This window comes from Eschrichtius robustus, chromosome 18 (genome assembly GCF_028021215.1).
Source record: "Eschrichtius robustus isolate mEscRob2 chromosome 18, mEscRob2.pri, whole genome shotgun sequence".
Lineage (NCBI taxonomy): Eukaryota > Metazoa > Chordata > Mammalia > Artiodactyla > Eschrichtiidae > Eschrichtius > Eschrichtius robustus.
Window position 1 is genome coordinate 12,312,319 of NC_090841.1, and position 26,954 is coordinate 12,339,272.

The 26,954-nt window shown below is 44.3% G+C and overlaps 1 pseudogene; it reads right to left on the reverse strand.

Moving 5' to 3' along the window:
- Window positions 1-13,294: 13,294 nt before the first annotated feature.
- Window positions 13,295-17,768, reverse strand: LOC137751823 (TOM1-like protein 1 pseudogene; annotated as a pseudogene).
- Between the last annotated feature and the right edge of the window lie 9,186 nt (window positions 17,769-26,954).

Genomic DNA, 26,954 nt, shown 5'->3' on the forward strand with positions numbered 1-26,954 from the left:
AGCAAGCATGAGACCATTCACAGAAGTCTTCTGTGAGCTTGGGAAGTCCAGCGCCTTTTTCGGTGATCTGACAATCATTGTACGTGGAAGATACACTGGAAGCAGATGCACTGGTCATCTGGAAGCGGGATCCCATTAGTCTTGTAATGCCATTAGCAACCAGACTCCTCCAACCCAATCATTTAGGAATCAAGCCTTGGGTACCACCCCAAGAGTACAGGCTAAAGACCTCGGTCGATTCTTATACCCTGGCTATGGAGCAGTAGGAGAGGTCTCTAAAGTACTGTAGCCAGTGTAGATTGAATTCACATCCATGAAATACCATTAATTTCATCAGCGATGCTAATTAAGGAGTCAGTAATTTCCCCACTGAAAAGTCAGTCTTAACATTCACTATCCTAACTAATAAAGCTTCTGGTCTCCTTTGGGATAAGGAAGCTGGAGCTCTGATCCTTGACTTCACGTTGAGACTCTACTATTTAAATGATCTGGAGCGTAAATTTCTGATCCGGGAAACTGGCCCCTAGCGTGCAGAGAACATTAATACATACTATCACATTGCCTATACTGGGTATTTTAAAGTGAATTACAACATCATCACACTTCTACTTATTGTCATAGTCGCAGCTCAAGTGTCCCCTCCTCTATGAGGTCTTCCCTGGCCCCTGGGTTAGCTTCCTACACCTGGCATGTCCCTGTCACTGCAGAGCAGTGTATTGTCATAGCTCACTAGCCTCTCCTCCGTTGTGACTGTGAACTTCTTGGCAATGGAACTCTTTTATCTTGGATCCTTAGGGCAGTGCTGGATTCAGAGTAGATTGTCAGTAAATGTAGCTTTGTCAAATGTATAGATAAATAGATGAAGCCCAGACCCCTGGGCAAATTTGGCAGGAATATTCAGGGGCCCTCCCTCTTCCCACTGCCCTGACACCCAAAGCCGCAGGTGGCCTCTCCCGCCCTGCACTGTGGTCCTTCCAGAGAGCTCCATTCTCCATTCTCTTACTGTCACAGCCAGTTCTAGGTATTTTTGCCATAAGTTTCTTTGCTGTAAGCATCTTTTCCCCAAACATTTTTGCCACATAACTAATTGGGCATAAGGCAATTTTGCTGTAAAAGATAAAATAACTAAAAATAAAAGAGGGACATTAAAAAGGACATCACGAAACATGAACAATGAGTAGCAAAATTAAGAGGACTTTATTGCAAAATACAAATATTTGAATACATTTAAAATGTGCATAGATTCATGGCAATACTGCTCAAATAACTGATTTTACTTTGGAGGTTTTACCTAAACACTTGTCTCCCAAGTCTTAAATTCATAGTATTTTACACTTTTTTTTTTTTTTTTTTTTTTTTTTGCTTTTTGATTTATCTCCTCCTTCAGCATTGCACTTTTTCCATAAAGTGTCTTTTTTTATATATAAATTTATTTATTTATTTTTGGCTGCGTTGGGTCTTCGTTGCTGCATGCGGGCTTTCTCTAGTTGCCACGAGTTGGGGGCACTCTTAGCCACGGTGTGCGGGCCTCTCACTTCAGTGGGCCCCCCGCCGCTCAGCTGTGGAACACGGACTCTAGGCGCACAGGCTTCAGTAGTTGTGGTGAGTGGGCTCAGCAGCTGTGGCTCGCGGGCTCTAGAGCGCAGGCTCAGTAGCTGTGGCGCACGGGCTTAGTTGCTCCGCTGCATGTGCGATCTTCCCGGACCAGGGATCGAACCCGTGTCGCCTACATTGGCAGGCGGGTTCTTAACCTCTGTGCCTCCAAGGAAGTCCCCATAAAGTGTCTTCCTTCATTAAAAGATGTATCAGCCATCAGTTTCTAAATACTAGGATGCTATTTGTCACTGAGCTTTGTACTGGGTAGTGAAAGCCTTCTACACTGCTGTGTGCGCTGCCGTATTGTCACGTGTCACACGTCCGCTGATAGAAGTTCCAGAGTTCTATGGGAGATGTGGGTCCAACTCTGCACCTTCCAGGCCTCTTTCTCCTACAATGTAATGTGTTTCAAAATAAGAAATGCAACTATTGGGGCAAATCATCATCATCTGTCATGACTTTTGTATTATGTATGTTAAACCGAAGGGTCAGTTAGTTTATCTTTTACGACAAAACTGCCTTACGGCCAATTAATAGTGCAGCGAAAATATTTGCGGCAAAGAGGTTTACGGCCAGAATACGGGACGCAGTCACAGCCGTGGGCTTTTCCCATCAAGGTTCAGGGACTCACCGATGATAGCAACGCCCAAGGCTACAAAAGAAGGACTATTTAAATGTTTAAATTTCTGCTCCCTACCCACCTTCATCCCGTCGGGAGAAGCGGCGCTGACAGATGATTTGAGGTAAGAGCTTCTCCTCATTTTCTGGGCCTTTGAGGCCGCTGAAGGGCAGGGTCCCGTTACTGGGCTCCTCACTCTGGAAGTGACTTTTTAGTTCTCTCGTCAGTTAAAATGGGGATAATAGTATCTGCATTGTGTTGTTTATAGCATAAGTCAAGCTTCAGTAGAGCTCGCTCGGCAGGCGGCCGTCACCTTCCACCGTCTAGGGCGTGTTTCGTTTCCGTCTGTTTGGCATCCCTTTCCCTGTTTATCTGCTGTGGATCTTTTGGGGGTAACTTTTCCTCCTCTACCTGTCATGTGACTTTTTTTTAACTGGGACTCGACCCTGGGGACCTCCTGGACCCATCCGGATCCCGCCATGTCACCTCCTTTCTGATGACCCCAGTGATTGGTCAAGGGTAGATCTACCAGTGACCTCCCGCGAAATTTTTATATTATGAAGGGAAAGAGAGAGAAGTCTCCTAGGGAGAGAGAAGTCTTCTCGTTCTTCTGGTGCCACTAATCTGTCACTGAGAAACCGGGGACTGCCAGCAACCAGTTCCCCGTTGTGTAGAGAAAGCCCATTTGCAATTGTAGAGAATAAACCCTTGAGAGATGCCAGAACAGGAGCGCTTGTCTGCCACCCACGAGTCCCTGGGCACCCAAATTGCCCTCATTCTTAGAGGTTTCCCAGTTCTGGACCCCTGCTTTAGTCAATGGCCAGTGAATACTCCCCCCACCCCAAGTTGATCAAAGCTGCTGTATTTTTTGGTGCTTGAGATCAAATCAAACCATCCTTAATGAATACAGTTCCCTGCCTCGAGCTCCCTATCTCTGCTTAGAAAAATGTGACAAATTCAAATTTGGTAGTAAAGCTAAGAATATTCCTTGCCTATGTATGATCCCACAGTCTCATGTTTAGATAAAGATCCAAGGGAAACCCCTGCTTCCATCCATCAGCAAGACATGGAAAAGAATGCTCTTGGCAGCTTTGTGCCCGGTAATCAAACATAGATGTTGATTTAAAAATACCAGCGCAAGAGAGTACGTGTTCCATGTTATATAAAGTACAAAGACTGGTGAAACTGATATGTGCTGTCAGAAATCAGAATTGTGGTTACTTGATGGGAGGTCATGAGTGGTGAGGGCCACGCTGGGGTTCCTGGGCGCTGGAGGTCTGTTCTGCCACGTTGGGCTCCTTCTCAGGAGCTGCGTTTGTTATGCAGGTCCGTTCACCTTGTGAACATTCACTGAGCGGTCCAGTGAAGATTTGTGTCCTTTTCTGTGTGTATGTTATACTTCAGTTAAAAAATGTTCTTTTAAAACTTAAAAATATACCCGGCCTCACACTGGCTCCTGCAACCACTCTGAATTTGTCAGCCCTGAGCCAGTCCTGTCCTCAGAGCCGGTGACCGCCGTCTCCACCTGCCCCTTTCCCCTGTGGTTTTTAGGTCTGCCATCTTGGCTGCCCTGTCTTGATAAGCACTCTTTTTTCTTTTTTCTTGGCTCCATGCCACCTCCTCCACGAAGCCCCCCTCCCTGTGTGGTTGGTGCCCATCTCTCAGTGCACGTGGTTGCTTTCACACACCTCTCCTTTTGCACCATCTCCCTGTATTCTCACGGCTCACTGACACACATCTCCCTTCCACTACACGACAACTCAACTGCCAGGATTTTTCCTTTTGGTGTCGCACGCATTTAGCACAAAACCGCATTGTCACTGTCATTTATGGGTCTGTCTGTTCCACTGGACTGTGAACCAACATGCTAAGCCCTTGAAAGTGCTGATTGAATGAATGAATAAACCAATGAGTAAGTAAATGCATGGGTCATGTGGGAAAAAAACCAGTAAGCTTGAGACTTGAAGACTTGGGTCTGAGCCCTAGCTCCCCTGCCCAGTGACCTTGGGCAGGTTATGGAAACTTTGTAAGGTTCGGCTCTTCAGGTGTACAATAGAGAAAGCCCTGTGCGGGCTGCATTTTTTCCAAATCACAAAGCGCTGCCTCTCTGTGAGGTATTCCCCCTGAACAGAGAAGCCCTCAGGCGCCAGGTTGAGTATTTTGATGACGTGGCCAAAACTCACAGGAACGGCTGCGCGTGTTTTTGAATGGAATCTATGCTGTGTGTGGGAGAGGCAGGGCCAGCAGCTTCCCGCCACCACCTGCAGACATAAATCTGGATTTCAGTTCTGGTTAGCACCTAGTAAGACAGAAAGATTTTGTTTGTTTGAGTTCTGTTCTTCTGTGGTGCCCCTTCCCGATCACACAGAAACAAAACGGGAGGCCACTCAACACCGCTGGGAGAGCCTGCTTCCCAGCAGGGCCTTCTCTGAGTGTTCGTTCTTTTGAATGATGATGTGTTTTCCCTGTCGGTGATTAGAGCCAAAACCCTGGTAGGGAAGCCTGTGGTGAGAAGCTCGGAGGCCTCTGTACAGACTTTCCTCCCCTCTGTGTGGCAAGAGGTTCCCACGGGGATTATTCTGAAGGCAGCATGGCCCTGGGCTTCACGGTCTGAGCCAGCGCCCCTCAGGCTGAAGGTGACTTCAGGAAGAGTCAAGCTCTCCGTGCCCAGAGCAGGGGGTAGGACCAGGCCACGGGCCCAAGGGGAGGATCCCTTAAGGGTGTTGTTGAGGGGCTGCAGGGGTCATCTGGTCCTCTCAACTCCTCTGTCCTACTAGGTTGCTGATGGCCAGAGAGGTCATGACCTCTGCCAGGGTCTCCCCTCCATCAGCCAGGTTTCTTACTTACAAGCAGAGAAAACCAGTTCTGGGTAATTGAAACAGAAGAGTGATTTGTGGGAGAGGTACCGGAAAGCCTTCTCCATTTCAGGCTGGATGGTAGACCAGGCTCCCTGAAGGCCCTTCCCAAATAGAACAACTACGATTTTGGATCAAATACTAAAACGCTGTTTTAAATGCATTGCTGAGCTGGCACAAAAGGAAAGACCACCACCCCACCCCACCCCCCGCCTCCAAGAGGCTAAGCACCAAGGGAAAGTGGAAGCCCAGGCCACCTGCAAAGGGTTGTTTCGGGAAGAAAGGAGATGGGGCAGCACTGCCCCTGGCCCAGGGGTGGCCCAGAGACCCCCGAGCACGCAGCAGGTGCAGGTTCTCACCGAGAGCATCGTGGGGGTTGCAGGGTTTTGTTTGTGTGCTGGTTTGTCGTTCTTGCTTTTTGTTTTATGTGAGAAAATGGGAGACCTTTGACATCCTCATGGAGATGGAGTAGTTGAAATGACTGGCCGAGGGTGAGAATGATAACATTCACAAAACACATGTCCATACGCAGGGATTTAAAAATAGAGAACAGTAGGAAGTAGGAAGAAAAGCAACTATGCTAACCAAAATGATGATCACAGCTGCTGTGATTGAACTTCAGATTCCTCTGGCGTTTCAGGCAGCGCCAGCCAAAAACAAAAGAGGGAAGCGGAGCACCTACAGTGACTGATGGCTGCCAGCCCCGTTGAGTGCCCACTGGGTGCCCATGTTGTTTTGTGACTGAAACACACTGTTTCTTATCCTCAGAACAGCCACATAAGGTGGACATCATCATTCCTGTTGTTCACAGAAGGGGCCTGAGAGGCTAGCGATCTTGTCGAAGGCCACACACAAAGCTTTCCTCACAATAAACTTGGAATTAATTCCTCTTTATATGTGGGACACCGAGAAATCAAAGGAGCAATGGTTTTATAGCACACGCAAATGCAGTTTTTATTTGACTTTTTCTATAGTAGACAAATTCTGTGCAAGGCCCTGGGTTCAGAGCAGGGGTGACAGTGTGGTAGGGAGACTCAGGGGCCACTCACCACTGCAGTCCCAAATATGACAGTTGTGAGGAATGCAGGAAGATGGCCATCCAGGTCTCTAATTCCGTGGTGCTGTAGCATGGGATCCTGAAAGAGCTGCGTTGATGCTCATATTTTATTTTTAAATAAGCTATATCCACACGATTGCACCTATAGTTAAATAACTATATTCCAAACCAGTCCCCAGTCTCTGTTCTTGCTAAGAGAGGTGTAAGGCCCAGCTGAGGCTCCTCAGTCCTTTCAGCTGCTTTCTTCATGTAGGAGGATCAGGAAAGAAGGTCCAGGCTGAAATAAATTGTCCCGGGCAGGAGAGGTCAGGCCCGAAGGAACTGGTTTCAGTTCAGAAGCAAAACAGACAGGGGTGGAGTAGAGAGGGGAGGGGAGAGAAGGGACCCCCTCTGGGGGAAGGGCGGTGTCTGGTTCCAGCTGAAGGGCTGGGAACTGGGTCCGGGAACTTCCCCCTCTTTGCTCCTCTTCCTCTCCTCCCCCTCCCCCTTTCCCCCTTCTCTTTCCCTTCCCCCCGCCATCCTCTCTCTCCTGATCCCCTCACCAGATCCTTCTCCTGTTTGCTTAACTGTGTCTTTCCACCCCACTCTGATTCTAGATGATTCTCTAGCCTATTGAAGTAGATTGGAGCCCAAAACTGCTTTGAGGAGACATGAAAAAACTAAAATGATGGGAATTAAAGGGAGATCTAGGAAGGGTTTGAAACCGAGAAGGGAGGTGATGAGAGCACTTTCTAAACATAAACACCTGCACTTTTGTCCAACTTGAGACATAAAGACGGTATGTCTCTATTTTACATAAGTGCATATCAAGGTATAAATGAATATGACTTCAGATTGAACTCTGAAAAGTCAGTATTATACCAACAGAAATACTGCAACCCTGTTCTTAAATAGCACACGGGAATCCAGAATCCCGAAGCCAGCCGGTCTTGTGATCACCACTTCAGTACAGTTGTGGGCAGAGTGCAAGGAGCAGAGGGGGACCCCTGTCCAGGGCTGGCACTGGGGTAGGCTGCCTGCAAGAGGTGGTGACAGGAAGCCGAGACCTGAAAGATGGGGGTTTTAGCTGAGAAGAGGATGTGAGGAAGGAGAGGCAGTGACCTCCCACTCTTGGGGAATTCCTACTCCTTGGGTGTCATGGTTTCACACAGGGAGTGTGCAGGCAAAGCCAGCTCCTCAGGAAGCACGTGGCTCTTAGCAGGTGCACGGACAGTCAGAAGAGGTGGCTCAGTTGGACAGTTCTGAAAGCGGGTATTACATAGTGCCCAACTCGGCCCTCATAACTTCAGGAGCATCCCAGGGCACATTGGATTCAGGCAGCAGAGTCTCTGCTGTGTCCCCCAAATCTGAACATATGGGTTTCCTTTAGGGACTCAGAAATGAATATTGGAGCCTGCAGGTGCCTGTGTGGGTGGTGAGTTGTTGGTTTCCTCAAGTTTCACTAATAGGTTGTAATGAAGGTGGAAACAAGCCTTGTCTTTCTGGTTATGAAAGTGCATTTTCCTCCTCGTCACTAGCATGGACTTCATGGGCCTCCCGACAGGAGCCTCCTACCTGGTCCTGTGGGGGGATGGCAAGCACAGAGCTTCCCGAGGGAGCTTGCCCCGTGGTTGGACAGGTCTGAAATGTTTCGCTCTTCTTCTTACAAAAAAAAAATATACTTCATTGAAACCTACAATCATACCCCTGGCTCTGACCCTGGGAGCAGAACAAACTAGTACTGGATAAAATGAACAATTCCACTGGTACCAGGAGCCCCAGTTTTCCTTAGAGAGTGTCTGTTTCTTATGGGAGGGACCTCAACATCAAAACCGTCACAATTCATTAATTAATAGGAGAATACCATCTTCCTACTTAATTTGACAAAGGGGCCTCCAACCAGTTCATCTAAATGTGAGACCAGATTATTTATTTATGAACTGAAAATGAGGGACATAGAAAGAAAAAAAAATCCCTATTTCACAGAACCTCAAATATCTATCTACAAAGTCAGAGGGTCATGAGTGTTTACATTGATTTTTGTAAGTAGAATGCAGATTTTATAAGAGCGTTAATGTTTGATCCATAGACAGGCCAAGGAGAAATGCAAAGTTGTTGCATTATCCTCCTCAGGTTTTCTACATCAGGTAAAAGGCAGTGTGGAACTTCTCCATGTCTGGGAATGAGATCCAGTTGTTCCTTATATACTATGATGAGAAATCCAGACCTGAAGTTCTAAGGAGAAAACTGGCACAGGTTTAGAGTGGGAGCTATTGAAGTAAATGAAAAGGCATGTGAGGTATTGGTATGGATATTGGGGTAACCCTTTGAGAAAATTGAGTAAAAGATTATACTTTGAGCTTATAAGGAAAGGCACATAATTGAAGGAGTAAACAGAAGTAAAAATTTGGGCAAAAATCAGAGCAAACCATTTCGACTCTTTTTTGGCAATATGGAGGTTTAACTATTCAAAAACCATCCTGCTACAAAACATCTAAAAATGTTGGAGTCGACAAAAACCTAAGGGAGGTCACTACAGGCCAAAAACAAAGCTGAGTCATGAATCCAGAGAGCTATATTTTATGAAAAATACTACTACTCTAAGGTCATTTGCCAATCCCCAGTTTCCAAAAAAATAAAAATAAAGCGAGCCAGTAAACAGTTTAAATACAAAATTTCTTTTCTTGGGACTTTGTTCAGTTTTAGGCGGTTGATCAGATGGGGAAAGTGACCAGGTCCCAGACTGGACAGTTGTCCTGGATCAGTCAGCCTTCAGGATTGTCAGCAGGGAATCTCTCCTTCCACAACATGCATTACTAAAACTGTACCACAGCCCACCATACCCCTAATGCCATCTTGTTTATTAGCTGAAGAAACTCAAACTCTAGGTTTCCCTTTGCCATCTGTTGTACATTGTTAAGTTATGCTTAGGCAAAAAAAAACAAAAAAATTAGATGTAGTAAACTCAGGAGAAGCTTCTTGGGTGTTGTATTTGATGTTACCTCCAACCTGCTCAGACTTGTTTTTGTTTCTGGTTGTTACCAAACCAAGAACTGGAGGACTGAGACTCATGCACACAGAGGGAAGTCGTTGTAGGACCAGGGAAAGGAAAGTGCTCAAAGACTAAGTATCAGTAGCCTTGACTTCTATTTTCCACAGCTGTTTGGAAAGCAGGCTTAAGAACGAGCAGCGATCATTCGGGACTTCGTCGGGGGCAGCCCATATAAGAACGGACACACGATGGCTTATAAAAGCACCACTGAATGCCTGCAGTTGGAGGGATGTGAAATGACATCACACAGGGAGGGTTTTGGCTCAAATAGGGGATCTGTTTTCTGATGGACCCCAATCAGGAACTGCTCTCAGTCTCAAGAGCTAGTGAGGTAGAGCAGACTCTCAACAGGCCAGAACAGAGAATCGTCCGGCTGACTAAGAAGGAGACAATGACTAGCCAATTTTAAATGTTCAGCAGAAAATACAGCAAGGAGGAAGTCTCCTTAGAAATAATGTTTATAAGATGGCATTCTGAAAATGAACCCTAACAATTACACAACTATGGGCTGAATTCTTCTGCATGAAAAAACATCCTGACGTACAAACCTGCCATTGCGATACGGGCTGGACTGGGACAAAAGCAGGGGGACTCCCACGAGAGTGAAGGCGGCAGAGCTTACGCCTCATCAGAGTAACACCCGAAGTCACACCTGGTGAAGGTTTTCCACCCGTTTTTTAAATCAAGCAAAAAATAGAGGCTCATTTTATAATTCCACTGCTTTATTAGTAGTATTTTTTGCGTTATGTGATTATGGTTTTCATTTCCAAGTGTGGGTCCAGCCATCTAATCTTTCATTTCTTACCTAAAGTCTTAAGTTCAAGAAATTCTCCACGTTTTGTCATAGAGGCCTCTGTACAGAGAGAAATTTATGGCACCATTAAAGACAAGCATCCGGTTCCCTAGATGGGGTAAAACTAGGGAAGTATCCCCCAGCCAGGAGTCTCCAACAGAACTGTATTAATCAGCTTGGGCTGCCGTAACAGAATACCCCAGACTGAGGGGCTTAGACAACAGAAGTTAGTCTTTTCACAGTTCTGGAAGCTAGAAGTCTAACATCAGGGTTAGGGTTGTTTTCTTTCTTCCTGGCTTGTAGACAACCGCCCTCTTGCTGTGTCCTCACATGGCCTTTTCTCTCTGCGTGCTGGGGGGAGGGGGTGGGGGATGGATTTCTGGCATCTCTTCTTATTTCTATAAGGACACCAGTCCTACTGGATTAGGGCCCACCCTTATGACCTCATTTATCCTTAAATGCCTCCTTAAAGTCCCCATCTCCACATACAGTCACATTGGGGTTAGGGCTTCAATATATGAATTTGGGGAAGATACAATTCAGTCCAAAACAAGACTATTGCTGTATGGAAGGTCATTTGTGACATTCGAGCATATGACAAAACCCCAGACTTGTATATACCTCCCAGTTGAGAGGAAAAAGCATTGCCTTTGCCTTCACAAGACATGGCTTTGAATCGTCTACAACTTATCTGCTGTAGTGATCTTGGGCAAGTTCCTTAACAGGGTTTTTGTGAGGGTCACATAAGATATTATGTGAAAATGTATAGCCCTAAGCCCTACAAATGGAAGAAAACTAATGCATTATAGTTCAGTAAGACTTTTTGATCATTCTGTATGCTCACCATCAAAATAATGTGACTGGGTAGGGTCAAATAAGGAACTTATATGGCTACAGTATGGGTCATTTTAGGAAAAAGCAACTTGAGTCGATTTCCAGAGTTTTTCAGGGTTAATTTTCTCATTTTGGTTCCCTTGTACCAAAATATGAACAGCTCTACTGCCAAAAATTATGTCCTTTGCCCTATTTTCCAAAGCTGTCCTCCTTCTCCTTCCAAAAGTGAAAAAGGATTAGGATTAACAGTTAGATAAACTAGTATGTATGTGTCTTTCATGGAGAAAAAGCAGAATTCACTTACTCAGTTAGTCATTTTTCTAACAATCAAACACTCTGTCCTGAAGCCCTTTAAACTGGATATTGTGTTGAATGATGTCACTAATGTTAATTGACAGTTTGCTGGAAACTGTCTCTTAAAAACTCTCAATTTCTGTTCAAGACCTGTTTATTTTGTTACAGAATTAGAAATCAAGGAGAAACTTCCAGAAAGAAAAAGTGTGTGTGTGTGTGTGTGCATGCATGTGTTTTGGCTTTTATACTAGGAAGGTCATTTGCAAGAGAGAGACAAAAAAAAGAAGAAGAAACAAGTAGAAATGAAATTAGACCTGTGTTTATACAGTTCTCCACGTTGGCCCAGGACTTATTTTTGAAAGTTTGTAAACTAGCCTTCCAGTTTAAATTGAATAAGTAGGTGCAGCTGAGTAAATGGGGAGACGCCGGTTTGCGACCATGTGTTTTCACTTTAAAATTACATTGAAGAGGAACAGAGGGGGTTAGAAACAAAAATAAGAAAGGGAGATATAAGACAGGCTGTGTTTAAAGGGAAAATGTGAGAAAACGAAGAGTCAAAACAGAAGTACTCTTTGCTTGGCCCGAGGGGCCCGAGGCTGCTCCGCCCTGATAGCAGAGAAAGAACAGCCTTCTCAGAGCCGTCCCTCCAGACCTGGCAACAGATGCAGGAACCTGCCAGGCAGGGAACCCCACACACCGAAAGGCAGGGTGCTGGCACGGGACTATAAAAGGTCAGGAGACATTCTGGGATGGTCTGGATTAAAGACACGTCCATCCAGGAGGGAGTCTCCCCCTAGTGTCCCCGGGGCAGAACCAACCCCCAGTATCTGAGGATGTAACCGTATTTGGAGATAAGGTCTTTAAAAGTGATTGAGTTAAAACGAGGCTGTTAGGGTGGGTCCTGACCTGATCAGACGGCGTCCTTATAAGAATAGAGCCAGGGGTGTGTGCTCACAGCCGAAAGACCACGTGAGGACACGGAGGGAGGAGAGCCATCTGCAAGCTGAGAGAGGAGGAGAAACCAGCCCTGCTGGCACCTTGATCTTGGACTTCCAGCCTCCAGAACTGTGAGAAATAAGTTTCTGTTGTTTAAGTCCCGCAGTCTGTGATACTTTGTTAGGACATCCCCAGCAAACTAACTGGGTGCTGAAGAAAACCACACCCACAGCACCCATTAAAGGGGGGTTGTTTTCTTGCCAGTACCAACATGGAAAGAATCATGTGGCTTCTCACTTTAACACCAGGGGAATTGCTTAGTTTCTGCCTCCTTAACTGCCCAGGGCACGTTGTAAAAGCCATCTGGACACTGTAATCACTTCTGGGAGATTCTAAAAGACTTCCTTCAACTTATCCCAGTAATCTGCAACATCCCTGTTAAGGATTAAATTATGCCCCCCCCCCCAAAATATGTTGGAGTCCTAACCCCCGTACCTCAGCAAGTGACTTTATTTGGAAATAGGGTCTTTTTTTGTTTTTGTTTTAATGGTAATTTATTTGTCATTGTAATTTATGACAAACCAAAGTACAATTTATTCTGAATGTTTTCCAGAAGTCTTTCTTCCAAAAAGAAAAAAAAAAAAAGCATTTAGTATTATAAAGAATTATATTTAAAGGCAACCAATGTAGAATCCATTGACCTCTTGAGGGTACCTGAAATATAATTAAACTACAATCATCAAGGCTTTTACAATTCATAATTCTAAACAAGAGTATTATTTATAAAGAAGTGCAAATTGACTTCTACTTTCAACTTTAATTAAATGAAGACGCTCAGTATTCTTCCTGAATAATAGTTTTTCACATTTCATGCTTTCATCTATTAACAATCATTTTGTAATGAAACAGTCTTCATCTACTCTTATCCCAGCTCTTGTGATGATTTCTAAATGTAGGAAGGTCTGTGAAACATAAGGTGCTACACTTAACCTGGTTGGCCTCAGTACCGTGAACTTTTCTTCTGCTGAAGTTTTAAGTGAATATATGTTACAACCAAGTTCTTTTGAGATAAAGCTTGAGCTGCTGTCAGGAACCATAAACGTTACTCTGGAACAGTTACTCTTCTGTTTAAACTTCATTACTGCAGAGGAAAAATGTTCCACCGTGGTTTTGATGTTTTGGAATGTCTGAACTTCTGAGTCTCAAAGCTGGACAGGGTCTACCTTTTAGAGAATTGGCACCCATAATGCCACTAGTGAGCTGGTCATCTGCTTCCACCTCAACAGTCATTGTGACTTTGAGCTCCTTTGTAGTGATATACATCAGTGTCTTCATAAATAGCTTCTGTGGTGACAGCAGGAGCTAATGGATCAAACTCCATTACCTTGTAGTAATTGGGTGGCTGGAAATCATCCTTTGTCATCGCTGGTTGATTGCTGGGCAAGGATGGTAGTCTCTGCTTTGATGGTGTCGCTGGAATGGTCTGTAGACTAACCGGCTGTAGTAATACTGAATTTGAATATTCCAGAAAACTCTCATATGTATGACTTGAGGCAAGGTTTTGGCTGGTCCTTTGGGCAAACAGGGGTGTTTCTGTATTTTCCGAGGGTAGCAAATCCACCTGTGGATGAAGACTGGGTTTCAAGTTGTTTGTTACAACAGGACTTGGAGAGCTGAAATTTAAGTCTGAAAGCTGAGCATTCAGGGTGTTGTATTCTCCCAGAGTGGCCCTGTGTGTTGGAGGGCTGGCACTCAGGTAGGTCAAGGAGATCAGAGGATGGGGCAGAAGGTTCACTGCTAGTATTGGCATCTTCCCCCTGGTTCTTATTTTGCTCCAAAATCCTTTGTTGCTTTCGAGTAAACCTCTCATATCCAAGAGTGGTGTTACTAAAATCCTCATTCACTTGAACTAGCTCAACAGTGACATCTTCCTTCTCCACCACCACGAGCAGGTCCGTGCTCCTCTCTTGCATCTCCCGACCCGTCTGATAAAGTTTCTGCAGAAGCTCTTTGTCTTCACGGTTTTCAGACCCAGCAATATTCTCCGTCAGTATGGCAGACATCACTCTCACATTCATTTACACCATATCCAGTTCACTGTGCAGTTTTCCAGTCTGTCCTGGAACCAGTGTAATACTGGAGTTCTTGGGAACTACAGAAGAAAGAGCTGGTGCAGTAGGAACAGATGGTGGTGGATTCGGTGAGATCTGAGCAGTCTCTTGTCTGGCTGTTTCAGCATCTGATGGAGGAAACTGAACATCTTTCTTAAGGAGATCCATCTTTCTTACACTTCTTTCACTTCACTTACATCCATACCTCCTGGGAACCCCTGCCACCACATCTTAATGGAATTCAAAATTCTATTCTGAATGTCTGTTGGCAAGGTATATCTGGTATTCAGCAGCTTAACTAGACTATCTTTAACAAATTCCTTCTTCGCAATCAGAGACTGGAAACTTGGACCACGGTTCTGTATGCATATGTCAATAAGTGACAAGGTAAGTTGGATTTCTTTATGATTGTAGTTTTTGGAAATCCTTTTCTTCAAAGCTTTTACTGCATCTTTTGGCCCATCGTGGGCAGTGTTAATTATGTCACAGATGTGCATAAACTGGCCCCAGTGTTCAGTCTGAACTCCAGGAAATGTAGCCTTTTCTATGTGCTGGCCCGTGGAGGTTACGAACGGGTCCCGGTGACTCTTCCCAAGCGCTGTGGTAGCGCAGGGAGCCAGCCTGGGCCTCCGCCACTGCTGCCAACCGGAAATAGGGTCTTTACAGAGGTAATCAAGTTAAGATGAGGTCATTGGGGTGGGTCCTAGTCCAACATGACTGGTGTTCTTATAAAAAGGGGAAGTTCGGACATAGACACACACAGGTAGAACGCTATGTGAAGATGCAGGCAGAGATCTGGGTGATGTTTCTATAAGCCAAGGAATGGCAACGATTGCAGGCCGACCACCAGAAGCTGGGAGAGAGGCATGCACAGATTCTCCCTCACAGCTCTCAGAAGGAACCAGCCCTGCTGTTGTTGCTTTGATCTCAGACTCCTGGCCTCCAGAACTGTGAGACAATACATTTTCATTGTTTACGCCATGCAGTGCGGGGTACTTTGTTATGGCAGCCCCAGGAAACAAATACAGTCCCAGTTCAAAGTGTTTCTCTTCTCAGCTCCTGGAAACGTGTGTGGGGATTGAAAATTTGGCATATTTGGTCTACAAGGGTCTGGCTGCCCAAGACAGAGCCTAAGATGGCAGCCACAGTGTTTTGGGTTTTTAGCTTTTGGGTGGTATAATTGACAAATTAAAATTGTACATATCTAAGGTATACAACCTGATGTTTTGATACACATATACACTGTGGAATGATCACCACAATCAAGTTAATGGACACCCCCTCACATAGTCATCTTTTGTATGTGTGTGGCGAGAACACTTAAGATCTACCCTCGTAGCAAATTTCAAGTGTACAATATAGTATTGTCAACTGTAGTCGCCGTGCTGTACGTAGCTCTCCAGAATTCGTTCATCTCGCCAGACTGGAACTTTGTACCCTTTGATAAACACCTCCCCTTTCCTCCACCCCCAGCCCCTGGCAACCTTCATTCTATTCTGAGCCACAGAGGCTTATAACCTCATCTTGGAAGTGATATAAAGTCACTTCTTTGTATCTATGGATAACAGTGTGTGAGGGGATTACTCAGGGTGTGAATCCCAGGCAGGGGGATCGTAGGGGCCGTCTTGGGAGCTGCCTACCTCTGACCTTTGCAGGGCTTCCACTGACTGACTCTGGGCAAGGCTGTGACCTTTATGGGTCTCCCTAGTTGGCTTTTATCTGCATAATGACAAATAATGATTGCAAGGTGATGGACTATTCAAGTGGTTACATATGTTGTCCCATTTAATTGGTACATCAGTTTCCCAAGGCAGGGATTCTGTTTCCATCTTAATGAATGGGGGAACCGCTGGCTAATATTCAGGAGGTCTTGAACTCAGGGCGGCCTCTTCCTCTGAGCTGCCATGTTTTTAATGAATGAACAGAGAGAGTTGGACTCCAGAGCCCCTTCCAGCTCTAGTCTCCAGGAAGCCTTGGGCTCTGAGGAAAGGCTTTCACCCTGATGCTGGGGGGCCTGGATTCTGGAGCCCCTGCTCTTCCTGCAGCTGGGAGCAGCTCCACCTCCCTGGGCCCGGGTGTCCTCAGGCACACACCGTTATCCTTTGGGGAGATTCTGTTTCTGAACAGAGGTGGGCTGTTGTGTCTGTTTCTCTGGCTAAGACTGCAGGGATCACCCCTGACCCGACCGCGGGGGCCCCTGGTGCTGCTGGGCCAGCTGGCTGTGACACATGCGAAGCCAGGTCACGAGCTGTCACTCATTTCACCTTTCTTTCCAAACATTTATTTCTGCTATTTTGAGGAGAAGGTTCTAGACCAAACAAGGCCATAGCTTGTGGCCATTTGTTGCAGGTCTGGGACACCTCCTGACCACAGCGGGCCGGTCGGTAGAGGTCTCCTTCCTCCAGAGGCCCTGAGCGCCCGCACCGAGGGTCTCATTTCCTCTGTCCCTCGGTGATTACATTTTGGGACTCTCTTGATTTCTTTTCAAAATCCAGCCCGTCCACTCCTTGGTGACCAGAGCGGGCAGGGGCTGGAGCTGGCCTGCAGGGCACGTCTGCTCCCATGACCAGGCCTCCAGGCTCCCCTTACTCCCACCGGCAACCACGGAGCCCCGTCAGCGTCCCTTCCGAGCAGCGTTTGGGTGGTTTTCTGTTTTGACATGACTGCTGCCTGCTCTCCCGCCTCTCCCTCTTTTGTCTTTCTCCCTCCTGGCCCTGCTTATTATTATCAGGAGAAAACAGGTCCACATTTAAACTTCAGAGGCAAGTGGGAAACCCATGTTTCGAGACACTGCCGAGGCCTAGGCTTCAAGAGAGCTCTGTCACCCCCTCTTCCCACAGCCATGGGAGCCCGTGCTCAAGGTCAAGGTGAAGCCCAGTCTGTGACCCACCTGAGGAATTCTGGAATGTCGTGGGGCCGACAGGACTCTCATGAGTGCCCCTGGCTCGGCAGGAGGCCTGAGGAAGGGGTTTTGGAGGGCATGGGGCTGAGTTCCTTGTATGAGGGTACTGCACCCATGATAAGGGGACGGGGCCAGACAGGCAGGTTGAAAAGCTTCAGGGCCTGGGGCTTTCCGCTCCACAGGTGTGTTCAAATGTTGGCAAAGCAACTGATCATCAGCCAGCGTTAAGTGTTATAGTGCAGCCAAGCCAACCAGTGGGGCCTCCCTGAGCTAATCACCCGCAGGCGCTGAATCCCTGTCCTCCTGTCTTTTATCCAGTGAATTAGGGAGCCCCTAGGACTGGTCCTGTTCTGCCTTACCCCACAGTAACTGGAAGGCCAACTTCCTATTCCCCAAATGAGTCCTAATGTATTGTTTTTACTTCTGCCCTTTGAGTACATTCACTCAGTCTATTGCTTTCCCTTGTTTAATAGAATGTGAGCTGTGGAGGGAAATCGTTGTGGCCTTTATCCTGTGATGCTAAATGGTCCTTCCAGCCTCCACCTCACGTATGAAGGCCACCTGGCGGGAAGGCAGTGCAGCAAAACCAAAAAGAGCTTGAGTCTGGTAGCAGACAGGCCTGCTCCACCACCAGCTGTGGCACTTTGAGCAAGGCCCACAAAAATATTTGAAACTTTTTGCTTACGTCTAAAATTGGGACAATAATCTCTGTTTTGCAGACTTATGGTGAGGGAGACCATGCGCGTAAAATGCCTAGCATGTAGTAAATGTTCAACTGAACAGTTTTCTCTTTCTTGCTTCCCCTCGAACCCGTCCACCCAGGTGGGGCGAGGAAGGCTCGTAGCCCAGAGATCACATGAGAGATGACAAGTGTAGACAGATACCCGTGCAACTCCTGTTCTCGTGCTCCTGCTGCGTTCGAATTCCACAGTCCCAGCCCACACCCTGGGAGGCTCGGGACACCCGAGAGGGAGCTTCTCTGAAAAATAAAGTTGCCACTTGCCTGCTACCCCAGGTTACACTGGATCACCACATAATGAAATGATTTTCCTTCCCCCTTTTATTTCCTCTCTTTCTTTCTTTCTGAGACAAATGGAAAAATAATTTGATCCCCTTGAATCTTTTCACCCTGGGTATTTCCCCCTTCACACCCGAGCGCCGCCCCTGGATAAACGGGAACACATGTGCTGAAAGGCCAGCCTTCACCCTCCTGACTCAGGGCCCTCCTTCTCTTGGGACACGGGTTTCCTTTCAAACCTCAGAATAAATTCATCACAGCAGGAAGAACATTGTTTTTCTTCAAAACTTGAAGGGAAAAAAAAAGAAAGCAAATCCCATATCACAATTATTCCATTTCAGAGGGAAAATGTTGCCCTTTAATCTCAAAGTTTCTTCTCTCCTGAAGGCTGTGGCCGAGGTGACTCGCAGACTCAATACAGCTGTTTTTTTTGCAGAGTCCGCACTGATTCATTGCTTCGGGGATCCAAAGGGTGACACATACATATTTTGAATATTACCCTGGGTGTAGATCTGCATCGTGGCTTGACTTAAAACACTTCTGCTTTTTGAGGGGTTCACACGTGGACGCTTTCAGTGGCGTTTTTACTTAAAAAATAATCCTCAATACAGTTCTTCCATTTGAAAGTTGAACTTTCTGAAAAATATGCTGTGAACCTTAGTATGTTTTTTTGTTTGTTTGTCCTTTTGTTTGTTTTTTTTACTGTGGCTCCTCTGACATCCTAGCCCATTAGAGAAAAACTCCTTTTTCTTTAATGAAAACACACAATGACAAATGCCCAGTGCAGTGGACATTAAGCTCTTTGGTTTGACCATCTTCTGTAGCACACATCAGAGAAGCAGGATGTCTTCTTGAACTGAAGCGTTGGCTCAAGAATTCCTGTAAACTTCCTTACACTTCATTTTAAGAAAAACCCCCTGACACTGAGCATACTTCTCCTTTGCTGCCAGGCGTCTTTCTGTTTATGTAGACTTTGTTTACATGTGCCCCCTGTTAATAAAAATCTGTATTTAACAGATGCACTCAAGCACCTTGGAAACTAATTTTCTTTCAAACTCAAGCACTTTCTGGGAAGGAATAAAAGGAGCGGAGAGTCGGGTTGGCAGCCCTCCATCGCGTGACCATTTATCGTCAAAGAATGTAGCAGAAGACGGCTCCCGCTATTTCCTTTTGATTTTGGTGTGTAAATCTGCTCTCACCTAAAGCTTGACCATATGATGGTGCAGACACACATTAAACTGATTATTTCTGTCTGAGCTGTGCGTAGAATGTGCACTCTAAATTGCACATAAAAATGTTCCCCAAAATAGTACCACCTGCCTGCAGAAGTATCATTTTCTTTCACAAAGACAGAGCCAAATGTGTTTCTGGCATCCTGCTGCCTCTGGCTGATGAGTTTGTCGCCCTGTCCGTGCTAGGGGCAAGCCTGGCCTGGGGCTTCCTTCCCAATGAAGGCAGGGACTCCAGGGGTCTTCCCAGAAGTGTCTTGGACTCTTGCTCAGAAGACTGTCTCAGATATTTAGGGAGCAACTCCTCGCTGTCAAAGGGGTAAGAGAGGAAAGTGAGTGGGGGTGGGGTGGGAGGGGCTGGAATAAAGAGAGCGGAGAACAAAGGAGCAGAAGGAGGTGAAAGTACAACGCAAACCATCACAACCCGAGAAAAAGCTCTCCCAGGACAGGAGAGGTAAACAAACCCAGGGAAGAAGAAAGAGAGAGGAATGTAAAACTAAAAAACGAGAATTGTTTCAGTTTTTAAAAGGCACAATGAAAACTAAGCCCAGAAAGGCAAGATCAGATTATTGTGATTTCTCCTGATTAACGAGAGAAGTTGAATATCCTATTATCTTTCAAACGTCTGCCCTGCCCTCCCCAATTCAAAGAAGGGAAGGGCGTTTGGAAGGAGAAAGAAAGGTGTTTTGCCCATATAGGGGCACCCTGAGAGCTTTTATTCTCGAAAGAGCTCTTCCCTGACTTAGTAACTTCTTTGCCTGGAGGAAAGGGGGTTTTCATCCTTTTGAGGTGAAACCTCATCCCGTCTTTGGGGGCCACGCTTGCAAATGCTCCATTTCCTAATTATCTGGGGCTGCGCAGAGGGTACCACACAAAGACCTGAAAATCCTCAGAATTTTCATGGTCATTTTATGCTCTGGTTACAGACCTTTTGAATCTAAACATGGAAGATAGTAGAATGTCTTAGCAGTAAGGGTAGAAGTTTTCAGGACCATAACTTCTTGTGCATCAGTGTCTTTGGCAGCTTGGAAGGCTGAAGGCTGGGCTGCCTTCTCACAGGCTTTGGGGTTGTCTCCATCCCTAACAGCCTAGGGCCCTTCATCCTTATCCTGACTGTGGTTTTTGCTCCTATGTTCATGTTAGCCAAGTTCCTCAAAAATAATCTCTGTCCCTGTGTCCACATCCTCACCCCATGTTCCCACACGGACCTCTGTAAATGAACTTCCCTGCCCTGCACCCTGCTATTTCCCCTGCCCTGGCAGTTTATCCATGACCACTGACCACCAAGGGCAGTGGGTTCTTTTCAGTCCATCTCTTGTCCTCTCTGTGGTGCCTGATGATGTTGACTCTTCCTTCTAGAATCTCCTTGAACTCTGAGCTTCACCACACACTCTTTCCTGCTCCCTTCTGCCTTTTGTGACTGCTAATTCTCCCCCTCCCATGCAGACTCCTGATCCTCAGTCGATCCTCAGGGTGTGGTATCTCCCTCAAGGTCTCAGATGAGCCATCCAGACTGAGTCCCAGCCACATGTTAGCCCTCTGCATTCTGCTGCCACACCCCCAGCTCCTGCGGGGGAAATACTCTTGCCAAGGTCTCTGCAGTAGGCTGAGTGTTAGCCCCCAAAGATGTCCACATCCTAATCCCTGGAACCCGTGGATGTCACCTCACATGGCAAAAGGGACTTTGCATTTGTGATTAAGTTAAGGATCTTGGGATGGGGAGCTTATCCTGGATTACCTAGGTGGACCCTAGATGTCATCGCATGTATCCTCGTAAGAGCAAGGCAGAGGAAAATTTGACACAGAAGAAGAAAAAGCAGTGTGAAGGTGGAAGCCGAGATGGGAGTGATCAATTTCACCACGAGCCAAGGAACATCAGCAGCCTCTAGAAACTGGAGGAAGCAGTTCCCCACCCCCAGCCCCAGAGATTTTCCCCTTAGAGCCTCCAGAGGACGCAGCCCGCTGATACCCTGACTTGACCCCAGTGAGACTCATTTCAGACCTCTGGCCTCCAGAACTTTAAGAAAATAAATGTGTATTGTTTTAAGGCACCAAGTTCGTGGCAATTTGTTACAGCAGCTACAGGAAACTAAAACAGTCTCCAAGAGCTCCTCACTGACAGATCTGTTGGACATCTTTCAGTCTCCATGTCTCCTGGCAGAAGTATTTGGTAACACTGGTCTTTCGCTCTGGAACCTCCTCTTCCTTTGACTCCCATTTACCCAGCTTTCAACAGCCAATCAAGAGCCAGGTTCCGGGGATTCCACCCACCAAGCAGATTCAGCCTCAGTTCAGGCTCTCACCGTCTCTTGCCTGCATCCCTCTGTGTCCTACCTGGACCATTTCTAGTCTTATATTAACATCCAGTTGCCCCGACAACTTGCTGCAGCTGACTTGTCAATTTCATATGGCTCAACCCAGTAGATATGGTTGAAACGATACCGGTGGGGGAAAAAAAAATTATTGGATGTAAATATTTTAAAATACAGCAAAATGCATGTAAGCTTGTTTCAACCTTTTCTCCAGGGTCTCTGAAACTCCAGGGACCTGGCTGTGTGGGAGACACCGCCTTGCTCCTTCTCTTTCTCCCTGCCCAGTCCTTCCCATTACAGGCTCTGATTCCCTTTGGCTCCTTAGTTCTCTAGTCAAATTGTTTTCCTCGAAGTTGCCGCAGCCCAGACTCAGTTTACTTCAGTTCTTCTTTGACAGAAATTTTCTCAAGTCTCTCCTGGAGGCCAGCGTGAGACTCCTCCATCCTCAATAAAAGGACTTTCAGCTCCTAAAAACTGGATCTTCAGACCCTTTAGTTCGATCTCATTAGCATGGTGAAGAAACTCCCCATCTTAGCCCTCCCTGTGGTAATGCATTTAAAGCCCACATTTCATTTTTTTTGGTCTTTTTGTCTGATTTTATTTTTTCACTTTTAAATTTTATATGAATTTTTATTGGAGTATAGCTTCTTTACAATGTTGTGTTAGTTTCTGCTGTACAGTGAAGTGAATCAGTTATACGTATACATATATCCACTCTTTTTAGATCTCCTTCCCATTTAGGTCACCACAGATCATTGAGTAGAGTTCCCTGTGCTAAACAGTAGGTTCCATTAGTTATCTATTTATTGACATATATACACATTTCATTTTAACTCTTTCCCCTAGAGCAAACCCCTCAATTCTCTGAGGTTGAATTGGGGGCTGAGCATTGCTGTTGTTCTAGATACAAAACATGGCCTTTTAATTTTCCTTTCCAATATTAGATTTTTTAAAAATCTACAAAAAAACTAAGACTATAACATCCCTGGGCAAAATTTCTCTTTGCAAGTTCACAGCAAATCTTTGTAACTCTTTCCATTTGTATCACTTTCTCTTCCTAGTCTCCCCCCCCCCCCCCCCCGTCTCCCAGTGCCCAGTCCTCCCACAACTCCCCACAGCCTTCAGGATGTCCGCACTGCTATTGGTCCCATCCCCTTCCCCACACATTGTGTTCCAGAAACACTCAGCCACATGTAGTTGCCAGAAATAGTAAACTCCAGACCTTGATTTTCATGCTTCCCTGGTTCTCAAACACATTCTTTCTCTCATTGAACCAAGGACACCACAGACACATATGCTTAAAAATTTTTTTTGATAATTTTTAACTCTTCATTTTGTAATAATTTTACACATAAAAAAGTTGGGAAAATGGTACAAAGAAGTCCCCAAATGTTAACATCTTCCATAAACTCTGCAATTATCAAAATCAGAAAAATAACTCTGATTCCATGTTATTATCTAATCTACATACCTACTTCAGATTTCAGTGATTATCCCACTGATGTCATTTTTGGGTTAGTTTCCAATCTACTATTATACGTTGCATTTAGTTGTTATGTCAATTTACTATCAATTCCATGTTATTATCTAATCTACAGACCTACTTCAAATTTCAATAATTGTCCCACTGATGTCATTTTTGGGTTACAGTTTCCAATCTACTATTATACGTTGCATTTAGTTGTTATGTCAATTTACTCTACTGTGGACCAGTTTTTTCTGGCTTCCTTTATCTTTCATGGCCTTTGCACTTTTGAAGAGCACTGGCAAGTTGTTTTATGTAGTCATTCTCAATTTAGGTTATGTCTGATGTTACTTCATCATTAAGTTAGTTATGCATTTTTGGCAAGACTGCCACAGAATTACTCCAGTACCAAAACCAGCCAAAGATATCACAAGTTGGAAAAACAAAAAACAAAAAAAAACACAGACTAATATTACTTACGAATAAAGATGCAAAAATCCTAACAAAGTATTAGTAAACCAAATCCAGAAACATATATAATTATACACCGTGACTAAGTGGGATTTATTCTAAGAATGCAAGGTTGGCTTAACATATAAAAATCAATTTATGTAATAAACCATAGAATAAAGAACAGAAAACACGTAATCATTTAGACAGACACAGACGAAACATTTGACAAAATCCAACACTCTTTCATCATAAAAATACTCAATATACAAAAACCAGCTGCATTTCTGTACACCAGCGGTGGACAATCTGAAAATGAAGTTAAGAAAACAATTTCACTTACAATAGCATACTTAGGTATACATTTAATGAGATGGTACAATACATATACACTGAAAACTGCAAAACGTTGAAAAAAATTAAAGAATATTTAAATAAATGGAAGGACATGTTTATGGATTAGAAGGCTTGGCATTATTAAGATGGTAATATTCTCTAAATTGATGTACAGTTTCAATGCAATATCTACTGAATCCCTCATGGTTGTTTTTTTTTTTTTTTAAGACTTTATTTTTTAGAGAAGTTTTAGATTCACAGCAAAATCGAGGTGAAGGTACAGAAATTTTCTATATAGTCTCTGCCCTTCCCACCCCCCATATATAGCCTCTGACATTGTCAACATTCCTCACCAGAGCAGTACCTTTGTTATAACTGATGACCCTACATTGACGCATCATAATCACTCAGTCTGCAGTTTACATTATAGTGCAGCCTTGGTGTTGTACATTCTGTGGGTTCAGACAAATGTATAATGACATGTATCCACCATTATAATATCATACAGAGTATTTCCACTGCCCTAAAAATCCTCTGTGCTCTACCTATTCATGCCTTCCCACCCCTACTCCTCCAACCCCTGGCAATCTCTGATCTTTTTACTGTCTGCGTAGTTTTGCCTTTTCCATAATGTCATATAGTATGAAGCCTTTTCAGATTGGCTTCTTTCACTTAGTAATACACATTTAAGGTCCCTCCAAGTCTTTTTATGGCTTGACAGCTCATTTCTTATTAACACTGAATAATATTGCATTGTCTGAATATATGACAGCTTATTTATTCATTCATCTGCTGAAGGAGACTTTGGTTCATCCAGGTTTTGGCCATTCTTAATAACGTTGCTATAAACATCCTTATGCAGGTTTTTGTGTAGATACAGGTTTTCAACTCCTGTGGGTACATATCAAGGAGTACAATTGCTGGATCATATGGTAGGAGTATGTATAGTTTTGTAAGAAACCGACTGTCCTCCAAAGTGGCTGTACCATTTTGCATTCACACCAGCAATGAATGAGAGTTCCTGTTGTTCCACCTCCTTGCCAGCATTTGGTGTTGTCAGTGTTCTGGATTATGGTCATTCTAACAGATGCATAGTGGTATCTCATTGTTTTAATTTGCATTTTCCTGATGACATAGGAAGTGAAGCATCTTTTCCTATGCTTTTTTGCCATCTGTATATCTTCTTTGGTGAGGTGTCTGTTTAGGTCTGTGGCTCATTTTTCAATCGGGTTATTTGCTCTTTTATTGTTGAGTTTTAAGAGTTCTTCAGATATTTTGGATAAAAGTCCTTTATTAGATGTGTCTTTTGCAAATATTTTCTCCCAGTCTGTGCTTGTCTTCTCATTCTCTTGACATTTGTTTTTAGCAAATCAGAAGTGTTTAATTTTATTGAAGTCTAGCTTATCAGTTATTTATTTCATGGATCATGCCTTCGGTGTTGTATCCAGAAAGTCATTAAAATATTCAAGGTTATGTAGGTTTTTTCCAATATTATCTTCTAGGACTTGCTAGCTACTTTGCTGAAAGTGACAAGCTAATCCTAAAATTCATATGAAAATTCAAGCTACCCAGAACAGTCAAAACAACCTTGAAAAATAAGAAAAACATTTTAGGACTCATGCTTCCCAACTTTAAAACTCACTACAAAGATAAAGTAATCAAGACTGAGTGATCAAGATCAGTGGAATATAATAGTTAGTCCAGATATAAACCCATACACTTACAGTCAATTAATTTTCAACCAAGGTGCTGAGACAGTTCAAATGGGGAAAAGAATGAAGTTGGACCCCTACCTTGTACAGTAAAGAAAATCATGGACCTAAATGTAAAAGCAACTGAAACTATAAAACATTTAAAAGAAAATACAGAAGTAAATCTTCATGACCTTGAATTAGGCAATGGTTTCTTAGATAGGACATCAAAAGCACAAGTGACAATAATAAATAAATAACTTACTTAGCAATACTCAAAATTTCTGTGCTGCAAATGATACAATCAAGAGAATAAAAAGACAGCCCACAGAATGGGAGACAGTATTTATTAAATTGTGTATCTGACAAGGAACTTGTATTCAGAAAATAAAAATAACCCTTACAACTCAAAAATAAAAAGACAAGTAAGCCAATTAAATAATTGACAGAGGATTTTTTAAAATAAATTTATTTATTTATTTATTTATTTATTTTGGGGCTTCTTTGCTGTGTGTGGGCTTTCTCTAGTTGTGGCGAGCGGGGGCTACTCTTTGTTGCGGTGTGCAGGCTTCTCATTGCAGTGGCTTCTCTTGTTGTGTAGCACGGGCTCTAGGCACGTGTGTTTCAGTAGTTGTGGCATGTAGTCTCAGTAGTTGTGGCTTGAGGACTTAGTTGCTCCATGGCATGTGGGATCTTCCCAGAACAGGGCTCGAACCCATGTCCCCTGCATTGGCAAGTGGATTCTTAACCGCCACGCCACCAGAGAAGTCCCGAGAGAGGATTTTAATAGACCTTTCTCTAAAGAAAATAAACAAATGGCTAATAAACTCATAAAAAGGTGTTTAACATCATTAGTCAATGTCACTTCACACCCATTAGGATGGCTAAAATAAAATATAAAAGACAGTAACAAGTGTTGACAAGGGTATGGAGAAATCACAACCCTCATTCATTGCTGATGGAATGTGAAATGGTGCAGCTGCTTTAGAAAAATATTAAACATAAAGTTATAAATACCATATGACCCAGCGATTCCACTCCTAGGGGTGTGTGTGTATGTGTGTGTTATCTATATCTATATTCGTAATCTCTTCAAGATTAATTAGAACATATGTCTACATAAAAATAAGTATGTGAATATGCATAGACGCGTTATTCGTAATAGCCAATAATTCACTTGCATGTGTGAATTATACCTCAATAAAGCTGTTAAAAATTTAAAAATTAAAAGTAATGCCACAGAAGAGATGTACCTTTTGAGGGCGTCATATCCTCAGGAGGTACATAGTGGTAATATGTCCCATTATTGGTAGTACTAACTTAGATCACTTGGATAAAATGATGTCTGCTGGGTTTCTTAACTGTAAAGTTATTATTTTGTCATTTGTAATTAAAGTGCCTTGTGGGAGATACATGGAGAATACG